Source organism: Pleurodeles waltl, chromosome 6 (genome assembly GCF_031143425.1).
Source record: "Pleurodeles waltl isolate 20211129_DDA chromosome 6, aPleWal1.hap1.20221129, whole genome shotgun sequence".
Lineage (NCBI taxonomy): Eukaryota > Metazoa > Chordata > Amphibia > Caudata > Salamandridae > Pleurodeles > Pleurodeles waltl.
The window spans coordinates 1,421,288,883-1,421,305,498 of NC_090445.1; positions in this window are offsets into that span (position 1 = coordinate 1,421,288,883).

Below are 16,616 nucleotides of genomic sequence, written 5' to 3' on the forward strand. Positions count from 1 at the left end.
CTCTGGCAAAGTGACCTGCCCTGCCACAATATAAACATAATTGAAATTTTCTCCTTCTTTCTTTTTCCTCTGATGTGAGTGGACCTCTGAGTGTCCCTATTTGCATAGGCTCTGGTTCAGGGAGTTTATTATCTGTGTCTTTCTTCTCGTGTCTAATAAAAGTTAACCGTGATTCCAGTTTGTATTTATCTCTCTTTCTTTCTCCTAGTCTATGTTCTAATTTCACAACTAAATCTACAAAGTCCGAATAGTCTTTTGGCAAATCAACGATATGAGCCAGCGCGTCTTTTAACTCGTCTCTCAAACCTTTATAAAAAAGGGAGACACGCTTTTCTTCTGGCCACTGTGTCTCGGTGAGTAAACAATTAAAACTAGTGAGATAGGTCAATAAATCCTTGTTACCTTGTTTAAGATTTAAAAGCTCATTATCACTTGCCTGCATGAAAGTGTGTTTTGCAAAAAGGCTGGTCATGGTACGTTTAAATTTATTCCAATTATGGAGGATGGGATCATCTCTATCCACGAAAGGAATTGACCAATTGGCTGCAGTGCCACCCAAATAAGACAAGACGAATGCCACTTTCGTATCATCAGTAGGGAACTGTTGTGGCTTACAAATGAAGTGTAATTGACATTGATTGATAAAAACATGGAATTTGTTACTATCTCCATGAAAACGTTCAGGTGCTGCTAAGGGCACAACATTAGGAACATTAACAGTAACCTCAACTGGGGAAGGCAAAGTTGTATGTTTTGATGGCGCCCCTGTCTCTGAGGAGGTTTTAAACAAAGGCGTAGAAGCTGTGTTCCACTGAGATCCCCTAAATTTATACCTGCTTAAATCCTGTTTTAAAGAGGTATTCTCCATCTTTAATCTCTCTATTTCCTCTTGCATATGTTGCAAGATGCCAGACACTGATTCATTATGAGCCAAGTCCTCATTTAGGGCCAGCGCCATATCCGTGACGTCAATGCCCTCTATTTCTTCCCCGGTATTCATCATCCACCAGAACTGAAATTTTTTAAGGCTTGTGCTTCTGTCAAAGCCCAGCTCACCTGAGTTCTTGTTCAGTTCTGATGGAGGTTGAAGACAATCCGACCCCACCCTGAAACTGCTTGTTCCAGCACACTAGTTTTTAAAACAGTGCACTAAGAACAGAAGCTCAAGGGAAGGGGGGAAGTGGATAAAATAAAAAATAAAAAGACAACACCGTTCTTGCGTTTCCACTGTTGAAGTGCTGCACAAATCTGCGGCCCTTTCTGACTTCTGTAGAAACTAGTGCCTAATGAAACATAAACAAAGAACAGATAAGTGCAACCTATTCCTAAATGGGTTCCTGACTATCCCCTTATTTATTAGAAATTCTCTTCTAAAAGTACCTCTTGGATCCTGGTCTCTAGTTTCCAGGTTTGGAATGTGTTACTGCTCTGGGATGTGTTTTCTATTACTGTAAAGCTTCTAAAACATTAAACAAATACCGTTATCAGAATTACCAATATCAAACATTCATCATAATATAACTAAAGCCTAAATTTCCAATAGTAGACTCACTTTTCCCATATTTCCAGAATCTTTTATAAAACAAATACTGTACTTTTACATCAAAATACAGCATGTAATTTGTGCAAGTCCTTGATTTACTGTTTGCCTTGCTGTCAATGGTTTTCACTGTTCGATTCCCAAAAGTTCCATGAAAAAAAAACAATGTCCGCTTCACAAAGTTCTGCAAAATACTCCTGCAACAAAGAGCCTGAATCACAATGCTCGTGGAAGGCACTTCGCCTCAAACTGTCTATACACGAATCCAGAAATTGCCGTCAAACCTTCCTCAGGTAATAAAAAGTTTTGCACTTACTTGTTGCTGGCAAGAGATACTGATCAGTCTAACCTTGTCTTCTTTCTCTTTTGCAGGTTACTCGTAGGAGAGAGGCTGAGGCAAGGAGGAACCGGAAACCGGAAGAAGGAAGAGCCAGCAGCTGCGCCCATTGAAGTCAAAGAAAGTCTGTAAAGAGCAGGAGTGCCAGCGCCGAGGGATCTGTTCTCAGGTAAGCTGGAGGTAGACGAGCACAAGCACTGGGTGAGGCTCGGGGGATGCCTTTTATAGACAGGGCTGGGTGTGGCTCAAAGAGCTGGGTGTGGTTTGAAGGGCTGGGTGTGGTCCTCACATGCTGCACATGTTCTTGGAAGGTGTGCAGAGCTGGGTGTGGTTTGAAGAGCTGGGTGTGGTCCTCACATGCTGCACATGGTCTTGAAAGGTGTGCAGAGTTTCAGTTATTATGTAAATGAGTTGGATTAACACTTGGCCTAGGGAGGAGTGTTTTAAAGAAGCCTTGGTAAAAGCAAGGCCCAATGTGTAAACAAAACAGCACATTAAACAACATACACAGAAGCCTAGGGGGGAGGGAAGGTGAAATAACAAGAAAGGCTTTTAATAGTAAGTTTAAAAGGGAGCTATTACAGAACCCACTAGTGCAGTGAGAGGGGACATGCTCTTTGCTGTGTACAAACCCTAACACTGGGTGCCTTGCCTTCCACAACCCGCAACTGGGTCAGACAACATCCTGGACTGACTAACGAGACAGCTGTAGACCTCGCATGTGCATATCATCGAGGCCCAGACTTCCGGGCTACAGCTAGCAGACCTCCGCTTCCCTCCCCTATCTGACCTACCATAGCAAAAAACACCACCCATCGACCTGCGCTGATACACGGTCCGGAACGATCCCAACCGACAGCAACGGCGACTCCCAGCTATCCGGCCACAGGTCCCCAGTACTACCACTGCTCAGAATGGGGTCATATCGCCAGACATTGCCCACACAAAAGGGATACTGAGGAGCCCATGGAGATTGGACTGACGAGAGGGCGGGTGTTCTGGTCTGGAGGGAAGAAACTAAAGTACACCCTATCCGTCTTCATCAATTAGGTAGAGAGAACAGCATTAATAGACTCAGAGTGTAGTCAGAGTGTAATCAGGCAGGCGCTGGTATTACCCGGTCAAGAGGATCCACAAACCCAGGTCTTAATCGCATGCGTACATGGCGACCAACGATACTACCCAGTGGCCACCATACGATTGAATTGGAGAAACAAAAGCGAGACAATACGGGTGGGTGTACTTTCCCAACTGGGCGAGGATATCATTCTAGGAACTGATTATGAGGATTTCCCCACTCTCTTATCCAAAGCAGGACAGGAGCATACCCTTAGAACCTGGTGGGAGGAGGTACCCATTGAAGCTGGTATGGAGGAGTCCAAAGAACCCCGCGTGATCCTCAGTCGAAAATAAAAACGGGAAGAGTGACATAATTATGCACAGAACGCTCTGAAACAGGATAGTACAGAATCTGCCAGTAGGGTGTGTACCGTTACAGGAGATTTTCGGCAGAATCAGCGTGAGGACCCCTCTTTGAAACATGCATGGCAGCAAGCATTGACTCCAGATGAACATATGGTAGATCCCAGGTTCCTGATACAAAACAACCTACTGTATAGGAGGCCCACTACAACGGGAGGGAAAGACCTATAAATAGTGGTCCCCAAGAGTCATCGACAGCAGGTGTTGCACCTGGCTCATGGGGATAACGGGGAAGGGTATCTGGGAAGGGAGAAGACGGAGGAAGCAGTATTACGACGCTTCTATTGGACTGGGATGTTTGGGGAAATCCGTAAACATTGCTCAGAATGTCCAAAATGCCAACTGTATAACCCTTCTCCACACAGACCTGTTCCCCTCCAACCCCTTCCTATCATAGACACGCCTTTTTCCAGGGTTGGGATGGATATTATCGGGCCACTCACACCCTCAATCCGGGGACGATAATATTTGTTGGTATTGGTGGACTATGCCACCCGATATCCGGAAGCTATTCCCATACCCAGCATGCACACGAAAGCCATTGCACAAGCAATGAGTGAATTATTTTCTAGGGTGGGATTCCCTAAGGAAATACTAACCGACCAAGGGACCCCCTTTATGTCCAGACTCATGTCAGAGGTGAGCCGATCACTCGAGGTGAAACAAATCAGGACATCTGTCTATCACCCTCAAACAGACGGGTTAGTAGGGAGGTACAATAGGACAATTAAGTCCCTTCTCAGAAAAAGCATTTCCGAGGCAGGTAAGGATTGGGAGAAAAAACTACCTCTTGTATTGTACGCCTTACGTACCCATGTTCAGACCTTCGTGGGACATAGACCCTTCGAGTTGTTGTTTGGTAGACAACCCCGTACTCTCCTCGAAATGTTGGCTGAACAATGGGAAGAAACAGAGGAAGACGTAAAAGATCTCTTAACGTATACCCGTGACTTAAGAGCAACTCTCCATACCGTGTGGGAAGAAGCCCACACTGCTTTGCGAGAAGCTCAGATGAAACAGAAGCAGGCGTATGACGCTAGAAGCGTTCTTCGTAGCTTGAAGGTAGGAGATAAGGGATTAGACCTGCACCCTAGTAGTGAAAACAAACTGTTAGCCCGGTGGCAGGGGCCTTATGATGTTATTGAACAAATCAACCCCAGTACCTATAGACTAGCCATTCCCCAAGGAATCGGAAGGGAGCAGATGTACCATATCAATCTCCTGAAAAAATGGCAAGAACCCTCATGTGAGCAACCCATCCGGTATATCACACATGATGCCTTGGAGGAGATCCCCTATCCCTCTTTCCCCTACAGAGCCCCTTATGGCACTCAGACCCCATGGATAAACCCCGACCTAACAGACTCCTGTCGCAGACAACTCACCCAACTGATAGACAGGAACACAGTTGTCTTTTCTAAGTGTCCAGGTAGAACAGATCTGGTACAACACCCCATTCGGCTTAAAATAGATCAGGTATCCCGGCAGCGACCATATCGTATTCTGGAAGCCAAGAAGGTGAGAATAGAACAGGAAGTCCAGTCCATGTTGGAGGCCGGCATTATTGAGCCATAAGCCAGTCCCTGGTGCTCCCCAGTTGTACTAGTCCCCAAACCAGACGGAAGTACCCATTTCTGTGTAGATTACAGACGGGTCAACAACTTGACCCACTTTGATGCCTACCCCATGCCACGTATTGACGAACTGATTGAGAGACTGGGCCAAGCCAGGTATCTATCCACCCTTGACCTAACAAAAGGGTCTTGGCAAATACCCATGAGACCAGAAGACAAAGAAAAAACAGCTTTTGCAACTCCTTCCGGACTCTACCAATTCACGGTTCTTCCCTTCTGACTTCTCGGGGCACCGGCCACATTTCAAAGACTCATGGACAGAATCCTACGACCTTATCATCAATATGCGGAGCATATCTTGATGATATTGTCATATACAGTAAGACATGGGAAGACCATATGACACATTTAGACGATGTTTTACGGGCATTGAGAACAGCTCAGTTAACAGCGAATCCGGAGAAATGTCGCCTGGGGCAAACCTGTATCAAATATTTGGGATATGTTGTGGGGGATGGCGAGGTAAAACCACAAATAGAGAAAATAGAGGCCATCATGAACATACCCTTTCCAAGGAGGAAAAAGGACATTAGAGCCTTCCTAGGATTGGTCGGCTATTACAGACGTTTCATTCCACAATTTTCCACTTTAGCAGAACCTCTTACCAATCTGTTACAGAAGTCGTGTCCCAATAATCTTGTACCTCCCACTGAGGCAGAACGACTTAGCTTTGATCGATTAAAAGCCAAACTAACTTTGAGTCCGGTGTTATGTTGCCCAGACTTTTAGAAGCCCTTCATTTTACAAACTGACACCTCCGATGTGGGTCTTGGGGTGGTACTTTCCCAGACACAAGAGGATGGGACACAACATCCCATCCTATATATCAGCAGAAAACTCCTACCAAGGGAAAAACACTATCCCACAATTGAAAAACAATGCTTGGCGATAAAATAGGCCATAGAATCGCTCCGATATTATCTCTCCGGCCGATCTTTTACTTTGGTTACTGATCATGCTCCTCTCACCTGGCTCGCTCATAACAAGGACACCAATTCTCGTATTCTGCGGTGGTTCCTTTCCTTACAACCTTTCTCCTTTCAGATTCAACACTTCCTGGGTAGCCAAATGACGAACAGCGATTTCCTGTCCAGGTATCCAGCAACCGAGCGTCTCGAACAGCCGCTCTGTAGGGGGAGTGTATGTGACGGGCTGACCGTAGCCCACCCGCACATGAAGCTGACTTGTACTGACACTGCCGGGGTTGCTCCGACACAACCCAGCATTCCTACCAATGAGTGACGGGCTTCGGGTCCAAGGTGGGACGTAAGAAGGTCAAAAGGAGCAGTGACAGGATCAGAGGGCGAGGAGGTGAAAGAAGGTGGCGAGGAGGTGAAGGAAGGCGAGGAGGTGAAGGAAGGCGATGAGGAGAAAGAAGACAGCGTGGAGGAGGAAGACGGCACGAAAGAGGAAGACAGCGCGAGAGAAGGAGACGGCGAGGGGACGGAGGACGAGGAGTCCCTGCATGACAAGAGGAGCGTGGTTCCTTCCCAACCGACGGGAAGAGAACAACCCAGCGCCACACGGAGGCCCAGCACCACGGTAGCCCAGGAAGACGGAGCGCTGGATCCCGCCACGCTTCTGGAGAAGCGTGGCTGTACCAAGTGTGTGGGGTGACTGGCCGGAGGGTCGGGAGGATGGGAGGAGGGAGGGGGAAAACTAACGGGGTCACCAATTGTGCACTTGGGAAAACAGGGGTGTATGAAAAGGCATAAGAACATATAATGGTATCACCAAGGCACTGCGCACAGAAAAGAGCACATCCTCTGTATAAAAGTAAGAACCAGCCAAAACATAATAAAGAATATATAGGAAGAGGAGAAGTGACCAAGTCACGAGAGGGAAAATAGGGAAAAACCCACACTAAGAAGACAGAGTAAGGAAGGTGAAAAGAGATTAGAGAAAGGAAAGACAGGAGAGACTGAAGCAGATGCAGTGACAGAAAGGGGAAGAGAAGAGGACATCACCACAAACCAAGAAAAGTGAGAAAGAAAAGGAAAAGACATCAGGAAAGAAAAAGAACGAAGCAAAAGAGGAAAATTCAGGAAGAGATAGAAAAGGGGTAGATACAAAACGAGTGCAACAGAAGTCACTTACCGTTATCTCTCTGTTTCTCTTCGCATGCGCTTCTTTGGAAACCTATGAGACGAAGATAAACAAGAAGAAGAGTGAGAAGCAAGACCCCATAGAACACAATCAAACAAAAAGCCTGAAGAAACAAAGAGAACACCCTAACCACAAGAGACACTATTCCACTTTATATATATAATAAATATCACTTACAAACCTACCGACCGATTCCTACGTGATTACTAACCAGCAATATCGCTACAAGGATATAAACCGGAGGTATTATGTCTAGCAGAAGAGAAAGCTAGCTGTCTGATGAGGGATCAATTACTCTACCCCAATCAAATTGTGAAACAGAAAGACCCAAGTATATGTTTTATCACTACGTATAGTGTATCCTCAGCTAGGATTAGAGCTCTGCTGTGTAAATATTGGGATATCCTCAAGGAGGATGGGATAATTGGTCCTGAATGGACAATGAAACCCACCATTACATATGGGAGGGGGAAAACATTGGGAGCTATCCTCACACACAGTTACTATACTGTGACAAGTTCCACTAATAGGTGGTTACCGAGACGTGGGGGCTTCCTTAAATGAACTCATTGCAAAGCATGTAAGCACATTCCCAAAACTAGTGAATTTCAAACATCTGAGGGGCACAAGAGAAAAATTAAGAAAAATCGAACTTGTGCATCTGATTTTTGTGTGTACGGACTGTAATACCCATGTCATTTTCTATATGTGGGAAGTACCATTTTTCCTTTACGGAAATGTATATTGGAGCATCAAAGGGCTATATGTAATTCTGACTTTAACTATCTGGTCGCTAGACACTTTGCCCTAAAACATGATAAAAATGTCTACTATTGGGATTTTTTGCTGCAATTAATAAGAGTGTATTAAACCATTCGGGGAGAAGACAGATTCAGACAGCTGAGGAGGTTGGAGTCCAAGTATATTTTAGATCTGCATGCAAAATTTCCCTTAGGGTTAAATAGGGATGAGGAGGTGGAAGTTCATGTGAGTTGATCAGAATTGGATATGTGTGTTGGGTTTCACTGTGCTTGGTCATGTTTGTGTCCTTCTTGATGTTTCAGGAGAAAATTGTATTGTTGGGGCTGAGTCATCTGACCCTTGGATGTTAGTGGAAATTTATGGGAGTATGACAATAATCTACTAGGGCACTGGTCTAGGAGATTTGTGGGAGATTTTGTTTTTTACTGATTGTTTACATTGTTTAATTTTTGGATTGTGGCAAATGGCTTACCTTGATGGATTTTATTCAGTCAGAGGTCTTTAGATGCAGCCTCTTCTCAGAGTGTTCCAGTTTATAGAGAAAGCGTTCCTCTTGAGTGTGCGGAGATAAACTTGGATTACTTAAGTGTCTATGTATACATTGAATAAAGTGATGTTTATTTTTATTATATTATAGTCTGTGTACTGTCTTTTTGTAATTTAATCTTGCCAGTCAAGGGCTAATCGATATGATCATGTACCATGGTATTCAAAATATTTATTTTTATTTTGAGTAATTATGATATACAAAATGTGTTACATGAACTGCTATGGAATAACTATTTTGAAATTGGGGTTATTTGAAGGTACAGGCAAGAGGTATGTGTACATGTTTGTGCATGGGGTGAAAGGGTGCTGTGGTAGTATTCTGTCCATGACTATTGTAAGTTGTTGTATTTCTTTTCTATGGAAATTGGGCAAATTCGCCTTGAGAAAGGCTGTTTTCAAAGGCAATGCGTCTGTATGGCTGGGTTCCGCATTCCACAATAAACCTGTGATTTTCTCACTGCTCCTAAAGTGCCTGTATCATCATTTTGGCATCTGCTGAAATGTGTTTACTATATATATATATATATATATATATATATATATATAGTTAGGACCATGTTTCCATACAAAAAGCATCTTTTGACTTGCCTATATCTTTGGCATAATTTGAAGGATCTTCTTGAAATTTTCCAACAAAAGTGTGCTGGTAATTCTTGTGCATTGGAAGCTTCAGTGTAATCCGTCAAGGGGGGGTGGAGAAAAAGAGGGGAGTCAAAAAACATGTGTTTCTCCTGTTAATTCCCATAGGAGTTTTGAACACAACTACAGCCTGAACCACTGGACTGAATTACATCAAATTTGGCAAAAGCTAGCTGTCGTTAGGGAGATTGTGCTTTTGGTTATTTAGGGGGTCATTCCAACCCTGGCGGTCGGTGTTAAACCAGCGGCCAAACCGCAAACAGGCTGGCGGGAAAAAAAATTGAATTCCGACCCTGGCGGAAACCGCCAACAGAGACCGCCACATTACCACACCGCCCGCCACGGCGGCACAAACAAACAGCGCGGCGGTCACCGCCAACAGACAGGCGGGAGACAATGTACCGCCCACTGTATCACATCCTACCAATCCGCCACCTTTTCTGGGGCGGTAGCCCCACCGATAAAAATACGGTGGAAACAGCCATTTCGACGGGAAAACGCTCACCTCCATACAGCCCACGAGGAATAAGGACAGCATGGAAACGAACTCCACATACTCCCAGCGATTGTGTTCCTACTCCTCTACCAGGAGCACGAACGCCGGCGCAGAAGACAACGGTGAGTACTGCACCTACGACACAGGGGAGGGGGGTGGAGAAAATATTACGGGTACACACATACGCGACACACCCACCCTCACCCTCTCCCACTACAACACACACATCAATGCGTATCAACACATCAGAGTGACACCCCTCAACCCCCCCGGAAGAATGCAAACACAAAAGGAAATGATTCTAAACATAGGAATATATTGTATTACTGGCTTAAAAATATAATTCTACATCAAAAACTGTTATATACATAAATGTACAAGTCCGAGCATTGTAGCATGTATTGTCCGTGGACCACTGGGCCCAAATCACATGGGCAAAGCCCACACAAGATACCTGACTACAATGGAGAGAACACTGCAGGGGCATCAGATAGCAAAACTACAGGCACCTCAGGGGGAAGGGAATGGGGGGCACCTCAGCCAGATGAGTCCACTACGCCAGATCCACGAGGGGCCTCCATGGCCACTGTTCAATCCTGGGGAGTGCTAAGCCACAGTCTCTCAAGTCCGGACAGTGGGTGGGTTGCCCACTGTTCAATCCTGGGGAGTGCAAAGCCACAGTCTCTCAAGTCTCTACAGTGGGTGGGTTGCCCACTGTTACATCCTGGGGAGTGCAAAGCCACAGTCTCTCAAGTCTCTACAGTGGGTGGGTTGCCCACTGTTCCATCCTGGGGAGTACAAAGCCACAGTTTGTCAAGTTTCACAAGTGGGTGGGTTGCCCACTGTTCAATCCTGGCGAGTGCAAAGCCACAGTCTCACAAGTGGATAACAGTCTCCACTGGTTCTGGGTGGGGCCTGGTGCCCAGACTGCTTCGTGCAGCCCTGCCCGACTAAGATGCGGGCCAGCCCCTGGCGCTCATGGTTCAGCGGTGCTTGAGACGGCGGTGCCCAGTTCAGCAGTGCTTGAGATGAAGAGCCCAGTTCAGCGGTGCTTGAGACGGTGGTGCCCAGTTCAGTGGTGCTTGAGATGAAGGGCCCAGTTCAGCGGTGCTTGAGACGGCGATGCCCAGTTCAGCGGTGCTTGAGACGGCGGTGCCCAGTTCAGCGGTGCTTGAGACGGCGGTGCCCAGTTCAGCGGTGCTTGAGATGAAGGGCCCAGTTCAGCGGTGCTTGAGATGAAGGGCCCAGTTCAGCGGTGCTTGAGATGAAGAGCCCAGTTCAGCGGTGCTTGAGACGGTGGTGCCCAGTTCAGCGGTGCTTGGGATGAAGGGCCCAGTTCAGCGGTGCTTGAGATGAAGGGCCCAGTTCAGCGGTGCTTGAGATGAAGAGCCCAGTTCAGCGGTGCTTGAGATGAAGGGCCCAGTTCAGCGGTGCTTGAGACGGTGATGCCCAGTTCAGCGGTGCTTGAGACGGCGGTGCCCAGTTCAGCGGTGCTTGAGATGAAGGGCCCAGTTCAGCGGTGCTTGAGATGAAGGGCCCAGTTCAGCAGTGCTTGAGTCGGCGGTGCCCAGTTCAGCGGTGCTTGAGATGAAGGGCCCAGTTCAGCGGTGCTTTGAGATGAAGGGCCCAGTTCAGCGGTGCTTGAGACGGCGATGCCCAGTTCAGCGGTGCTTGAGACGGCGGTGCCCAGTCCAGTTCAGCGGTGCTTGAGACGGCGGTGCCCAGTTCAGCGGTGCTTGAGATGAAGAGCCCAGTTCAGCGGTGCTTGAGACGGCGGTGCCCAGTTCAGCGGTGCTTGAGACGGCGGTGCCCAGTTCAGCGGTGCTTGAGATGAAGGGCCCAGTTCAGCTGTGCTTGAGACGGCGATGCCCTGTTCAGCGGTGCTTGAGACGGCGGTGCCCAGTTCAGCAGTGCTTGAGACGGCGGTGCCCAGTTCAGCGGTGCTTGAGATGAAGGGCCCAGTTCAGCGGTGCTTGAGATGAAGGGCCCAGTTCAGCGGTGCTTGAGATGAAGGGCCCAGTTCAGCGGTGCTTGAGATGAAGAGCCCAGTTCAGCGATGCTTGAGACGGCGGTGCCCAGTTCAGCGGTGCTTGAGATGAAGGGCCCAGTTCAGCGGTGCTTCAGATGAAGGGCCCAGTTCAGCGGTGCTTGAGATGAAGGGCACAGTTCAGCGGTGCTTCAGATGAAGGGCCCAGTTCAGCGGTGCTTGAGACGCCGATGCCCAGTTCAGCGGTGCTTGAGACGGCGGTGCCCAGTTCAGCGGTGCTTGAGATGAAGGGCCCAGTTCAGCGGTGCTTGAGATGAAGGGCCCAGTTCAGCGGTGCTTGAGACGGCGGTGCCCAGTTCACCGGTGCTTGAGATGAAGGTCCCAGTTCAGCGATGCTTGAGATGAAGGGCCCAGTTCAGCAGTGCTTGAGACGGCGATGCCCAGTTCAGCGCTGCTTGAGACGGCGGTGCCCAGTTCAGCGGTGCTTGAGATGAAGGGCCCAGTTCAGCGGTGCTTGAGATGAAGGGCCCAGTTCAGCGGTGCTTGAGACGGCGGTGCCCAGTTCAGCGGTGCTTGAGATGAAGGGCCCAGTTCAGCGGTGCTTGAGACGGCGGTGCCCAGTTCAGCGGTGCTTGAGACGGCGGTGCCCAGTTCAGCGGTGCTTGAGATGAAGGGCCCAGTTCAGCGGTGCTTGAGACGGCGATGCCCAGTTTAGCGGTGCTTGAGACGGCGGTGCCCAGTTCAGCGGTGCTTGAGATGAAGGGCCCAGTTCAGCGGTGCTTGAGATGAAGGGCCCAGTTCAGCGGTGCTTGAGACGGCGGTGCCAAGTTCAGCGGTGCTTGAGATGAAGGGCCCAGTTCAGCGGTGCTTGAGACGGCGATGCCCAGTTCAGCGGTGCTTGAGACGGCGGTGCCCAGTTCAGCGGTGCTTGAGATGAAGAGCCCAGTTCAGCGGTGCTTGAGATGAAGGGACCAGTTCAGCGGTGCTTGAGACGGCGATGCCCAGTTCAGCGGTGCTTGAGACGGCGGTGCCCAGTTCAGCGGTGCTTGAGATGAAGAGCCCAGTTCAGCGGTGCTTGAGATGAAGGGCCCAGTTCAGCGGTGCTTGAGATGAAGAGCCCAGTTCAGCGGTGCTTGAGACGGCGGTGCCCAGTTCAGCGGTGCTTGAGATGAAGGGCCCAGTTCAGCGGTGCTTGAGATGAAGGGCCCAGTTCAGCGGATCTGGCCATGGCGTGGAGCTCATTTGCCACCTGTCCTGTGGCTGGCGGTGCCTTCCTGCCCATCTGTCCTGTGGCTGGCGGGGCCCTCCTGGGCTGCAGTGCCGGGCATGTTGGTGGCCTCCTGCCCACCTGGGATGGGGCTGGCGGGGCCCTCCTGGCCAGCTGGGCTGATGGCGGTCTTGTCGGGCGTGCTGCCCTTCCCAGCCTTCCCTGATCGCCTGTGGCCCTTCCCCACCTTGGGCGGTGTGACAGCTGTCTCCACACCTCCTGCCGGAGCCATGGTAGGGGTTTTTGTGCCTGGTGTCTTCACCCTCTTGCGCCGGCCACTGCCTATCTTTGATTGTTTCTCCGGGGGTGGGCTGCCCGTGCCTTGGCTCCGTACTGAACTGGCTGCCCTGGAGGGTGGGGGACTCCATAGTCCATGGCAGACTGTCATGACAGGGCCCGGTTTTGTGGTGGCTGAGGTGCTGACTGGAGTCCTATGACATGGACGGGGTGGGGGAGTTGGTGGAAAGAGGTCAAGTTTTGACAGGAAAAGCTTTTTAGGAGCAATGGGAGGGGTAGGTGTAGTGGGTATGGGAGTGGAGGAAGAGGATGTGGTTGTAGGAGTTTGAAGTCTCGTGTCATTGGGTGCAGGTGCTTGGGCTGGAGGCTGTCGTGAGGTGGATGGCTGTTGGGTGGGTGGCTGCCTGCGTTTGTGTATCTTGGAAGAGGGGGTCACAGACACACTGGGAGAGGACACAGGGGACGTGCAAATGGCAGTGGGGGTGGTGTCTGCACGTGTGTGGGGGGTTCTGGCGTGTGTGATGGTGATGGACGTAGTGGCTGAAGATGTAGTGCATGCAGGTGTGAGTGGAGACGTGATAGGGAGGGAGGAGGGAGGCGAGGAGGAGGGGGACACAGTGGAGGCAGTGGGTGTTGGTATGTCTGTATGTGGATGTTGCTTGTGTGAATGCCTATGTGATGTGTGGTGCTTATGTCTGCCTGAGCTTCCCTTGGGTGTTGAGGTGTGTGCAGGCTGGTCTGATGGTGTGTCTGGGATAGGCAGAGGTACAGGTGATAGGGTCTGGGTGGAGGAAGTTGGAGGGGGGAGGCTAGAGACAGGGACAATGGCTGCCCTCAGTGCTGAGGCCAGAGTGTTGAACGATCGCTGAAGGGCAGCCTGACCAGAATGAATGCCCTCCAGGTATGCATTACTCTGGTGCACCTCTCTTTCGACACCCTGGATGGCATTCAATATGGTAGACTGCCCAACAGTGAGCGTTCTCAGGAGGTCAATGATCTCCTCACTGAGGGCAGCAGGGGTGACTGGGGCAGGGCCTGAGGTTCCTGGGGCGAAGGAGATGCCCACCTTCCTGGGTGAGTGGGCACGGGGCAAACGCTGAGGGGCTGCTGGGAGGGCGGTGCTGGTGCGCTGGGTGGCGGCTGTACCTGTTGTTGCGGGGGGCACAGATGTTGCCGCCACCACAAGGGAGCTCCCTTCAGAGGATGAATTTGTGTCACTTAGGTCTGCCCGAGTCCCCGCTGTGGAGCTCCCCTCGCCCTCCGTCCCACTGGTGAAATCGGAATCCGTTGCATGGCCCTCCATGGCCATGTGGGATGCAGCTCCCTCGTGCTCCGATGCCACTTCTCCTCCGCCTGATGATGCTAATGCACACATGAACAGGAAAACCACAAAAAAGGGTGGGGGGAGAAAATAAAGACATGTTGAGTGCATGCATTGGCGACACCGTTGGCGGACAGGACAGACACAGAAGCCCCCTGCACTTCGCCGCGCACTTGGGGTCCTCTACTCAATCCGTGGGACATGGTCTACAAGCCTATGGACGACATCTGCACACATAGATGACACAGGGCCATGAATAGCTGTACTTGGCACCCTACAGAGGTGGGGTGCGGGGGCACAGGGCCATGCCTTACGGAGGGGCCTAACCTACAGAAATCGCCCTGGCCTAGAGATACCCACAGCCCTCCTCCCCCACCCAGACATCTCCACTGCGCACAAAGTCACCAGAATAAGAGTGTACTCACCCCCTTGTGTCTGCTGTGATGTCCTCACGCGCCCATCCAAATCGGGGTAGGCCACCGCCAGGATCCGGAACATCAGGGGGTCAAAGTCCAACTGGCACCCCTCCCACGTTGGGAGGCCATCCCCAGCTGAGCCTCCGCTGTCTTCCTGCTCCAGCGTCGGATGTCCTCCCATCTCTTCTGGCAGTGGGTGCCCCGTCTGTGGTGGACCCCCAGGGTCCGGACGTCCTTGGCGATGGCACGCCAAATATCAATCTTCTGGTGGGCGCTGACCTATGTGAAATGTACAGGGGGAGAAAAAGAGTCATCACCTTCTGCACCCTCAATGTGAGTGGCCCCCCATCCCTACCCTTGCCATGTGGCACATGCTCTCATCCGTCGTTTGATGCATGCCTCAATCGCTCCCCTCCCCACCATCTTTCATCCACCCCACTCAGCACAGGCATTGGCCACTAAGCATGGCCCCAGTGTACCTACCTGTTGGTCTGGAGGACCGTAGAGTAGCGCATACTGGGGGAGGACCCCATCCACGAGTTTATCCAATTCCTGAGCAGTGAAGGCAGGGGCCCTTTCCCCAGTCGCATGAGCCATTGTCTCTTCCAGACCTAGGTCACAGCAGCACTTGCAGTGTAGGTCCTCTCCTGTCGAAGATCAGGTATCGAGTGATTAAGCCGATAGAAAATGGCGGTCACGCCTGCGGCGGTGCGTACTGTGGCCGCCGGCGCACATCGCCATTGGCTCCTGAGACCCATAGGGTTCAATGTTAACCTATGCTGCTTAGCGCCGCAGTCTTTGACCGCCTACCGCCACGGTGTGCCACGCCAGCGCATTTACCTCACATCCCATTTTCTCACTTCACAGGTCAGGCAGCCGCCATTTCAAGGGCCCACATGGCTTACTTTTTACTGCGTCACACATACCTAGGCCTTGCATCAACACTCATGCAAGCCATTCAATGCATTGGGAATCGTGTTTTGTGCAAGCTGTGGTTACGTAACTGTGGGTTGATTGACTCTGTGCTCGCTGTTGTCCTTCATAGGCACCGTCCGCTGGGACATGCGAGGAGATGGAGGAATCTTCCCGTGTACAGACCGCTGGTAGACCTGTCGACAATGGAGGAAAGACATGTCATACTGACATACAGGCTTGACCGAGCCACTATTCATGAACTGTGTGCCCAGCTGGAGCCAGACCTTATGTCACCAATCCGCCAACCCACAGGGATCCCCCCTCTAGTGCAGGTGCTGTCAGTACTCCATTTCTTTGCAAGTGGGTCATTTCAAACAACAGTGGCCATATCATCAGGGATGTCCCAGCCTATGTTTTCCAAGGTGTTGTCCAGAGTGTTGTCTGCCCTGCTGAAACACATGCGGAGCTACATCATTTTCCCTGAGGTGGGGGATTTGCCTACAGTGAAGGGTGATTTCTATGCCCTTGGACATATCCCCAACATCATAGGTGCCATTGATGGGACCCATGTGGCTTTAGTACCCCCCAGCAGGAGTGAACAAGTGTACAGAAACAGGAAGAGTTATCATTCTATGAATGTACAGGTGTGTTTGGCAGACCAGTACATCTCCCATGTTAATGCTAAGTTCCCTGGCTCAGTGCATGACGCGTACATCATGCGGAATAGCAGCATCCGTTACGTGATGGGTCAACTCCAGAGGCAACGTGTGTGGCTAATTGGTGACTCGGGTTACCCCAACCTGTCATGGCTACTGACCCCAGTGAGGAATCCCAGGACAAGGGCAGAGGAACGGTACAATGAGGCCCATGGGAGAACTAGGAGGGTGATTGAGCGGACCTTCGGCCTCCTGAAGGCCAGGTTCAGGTG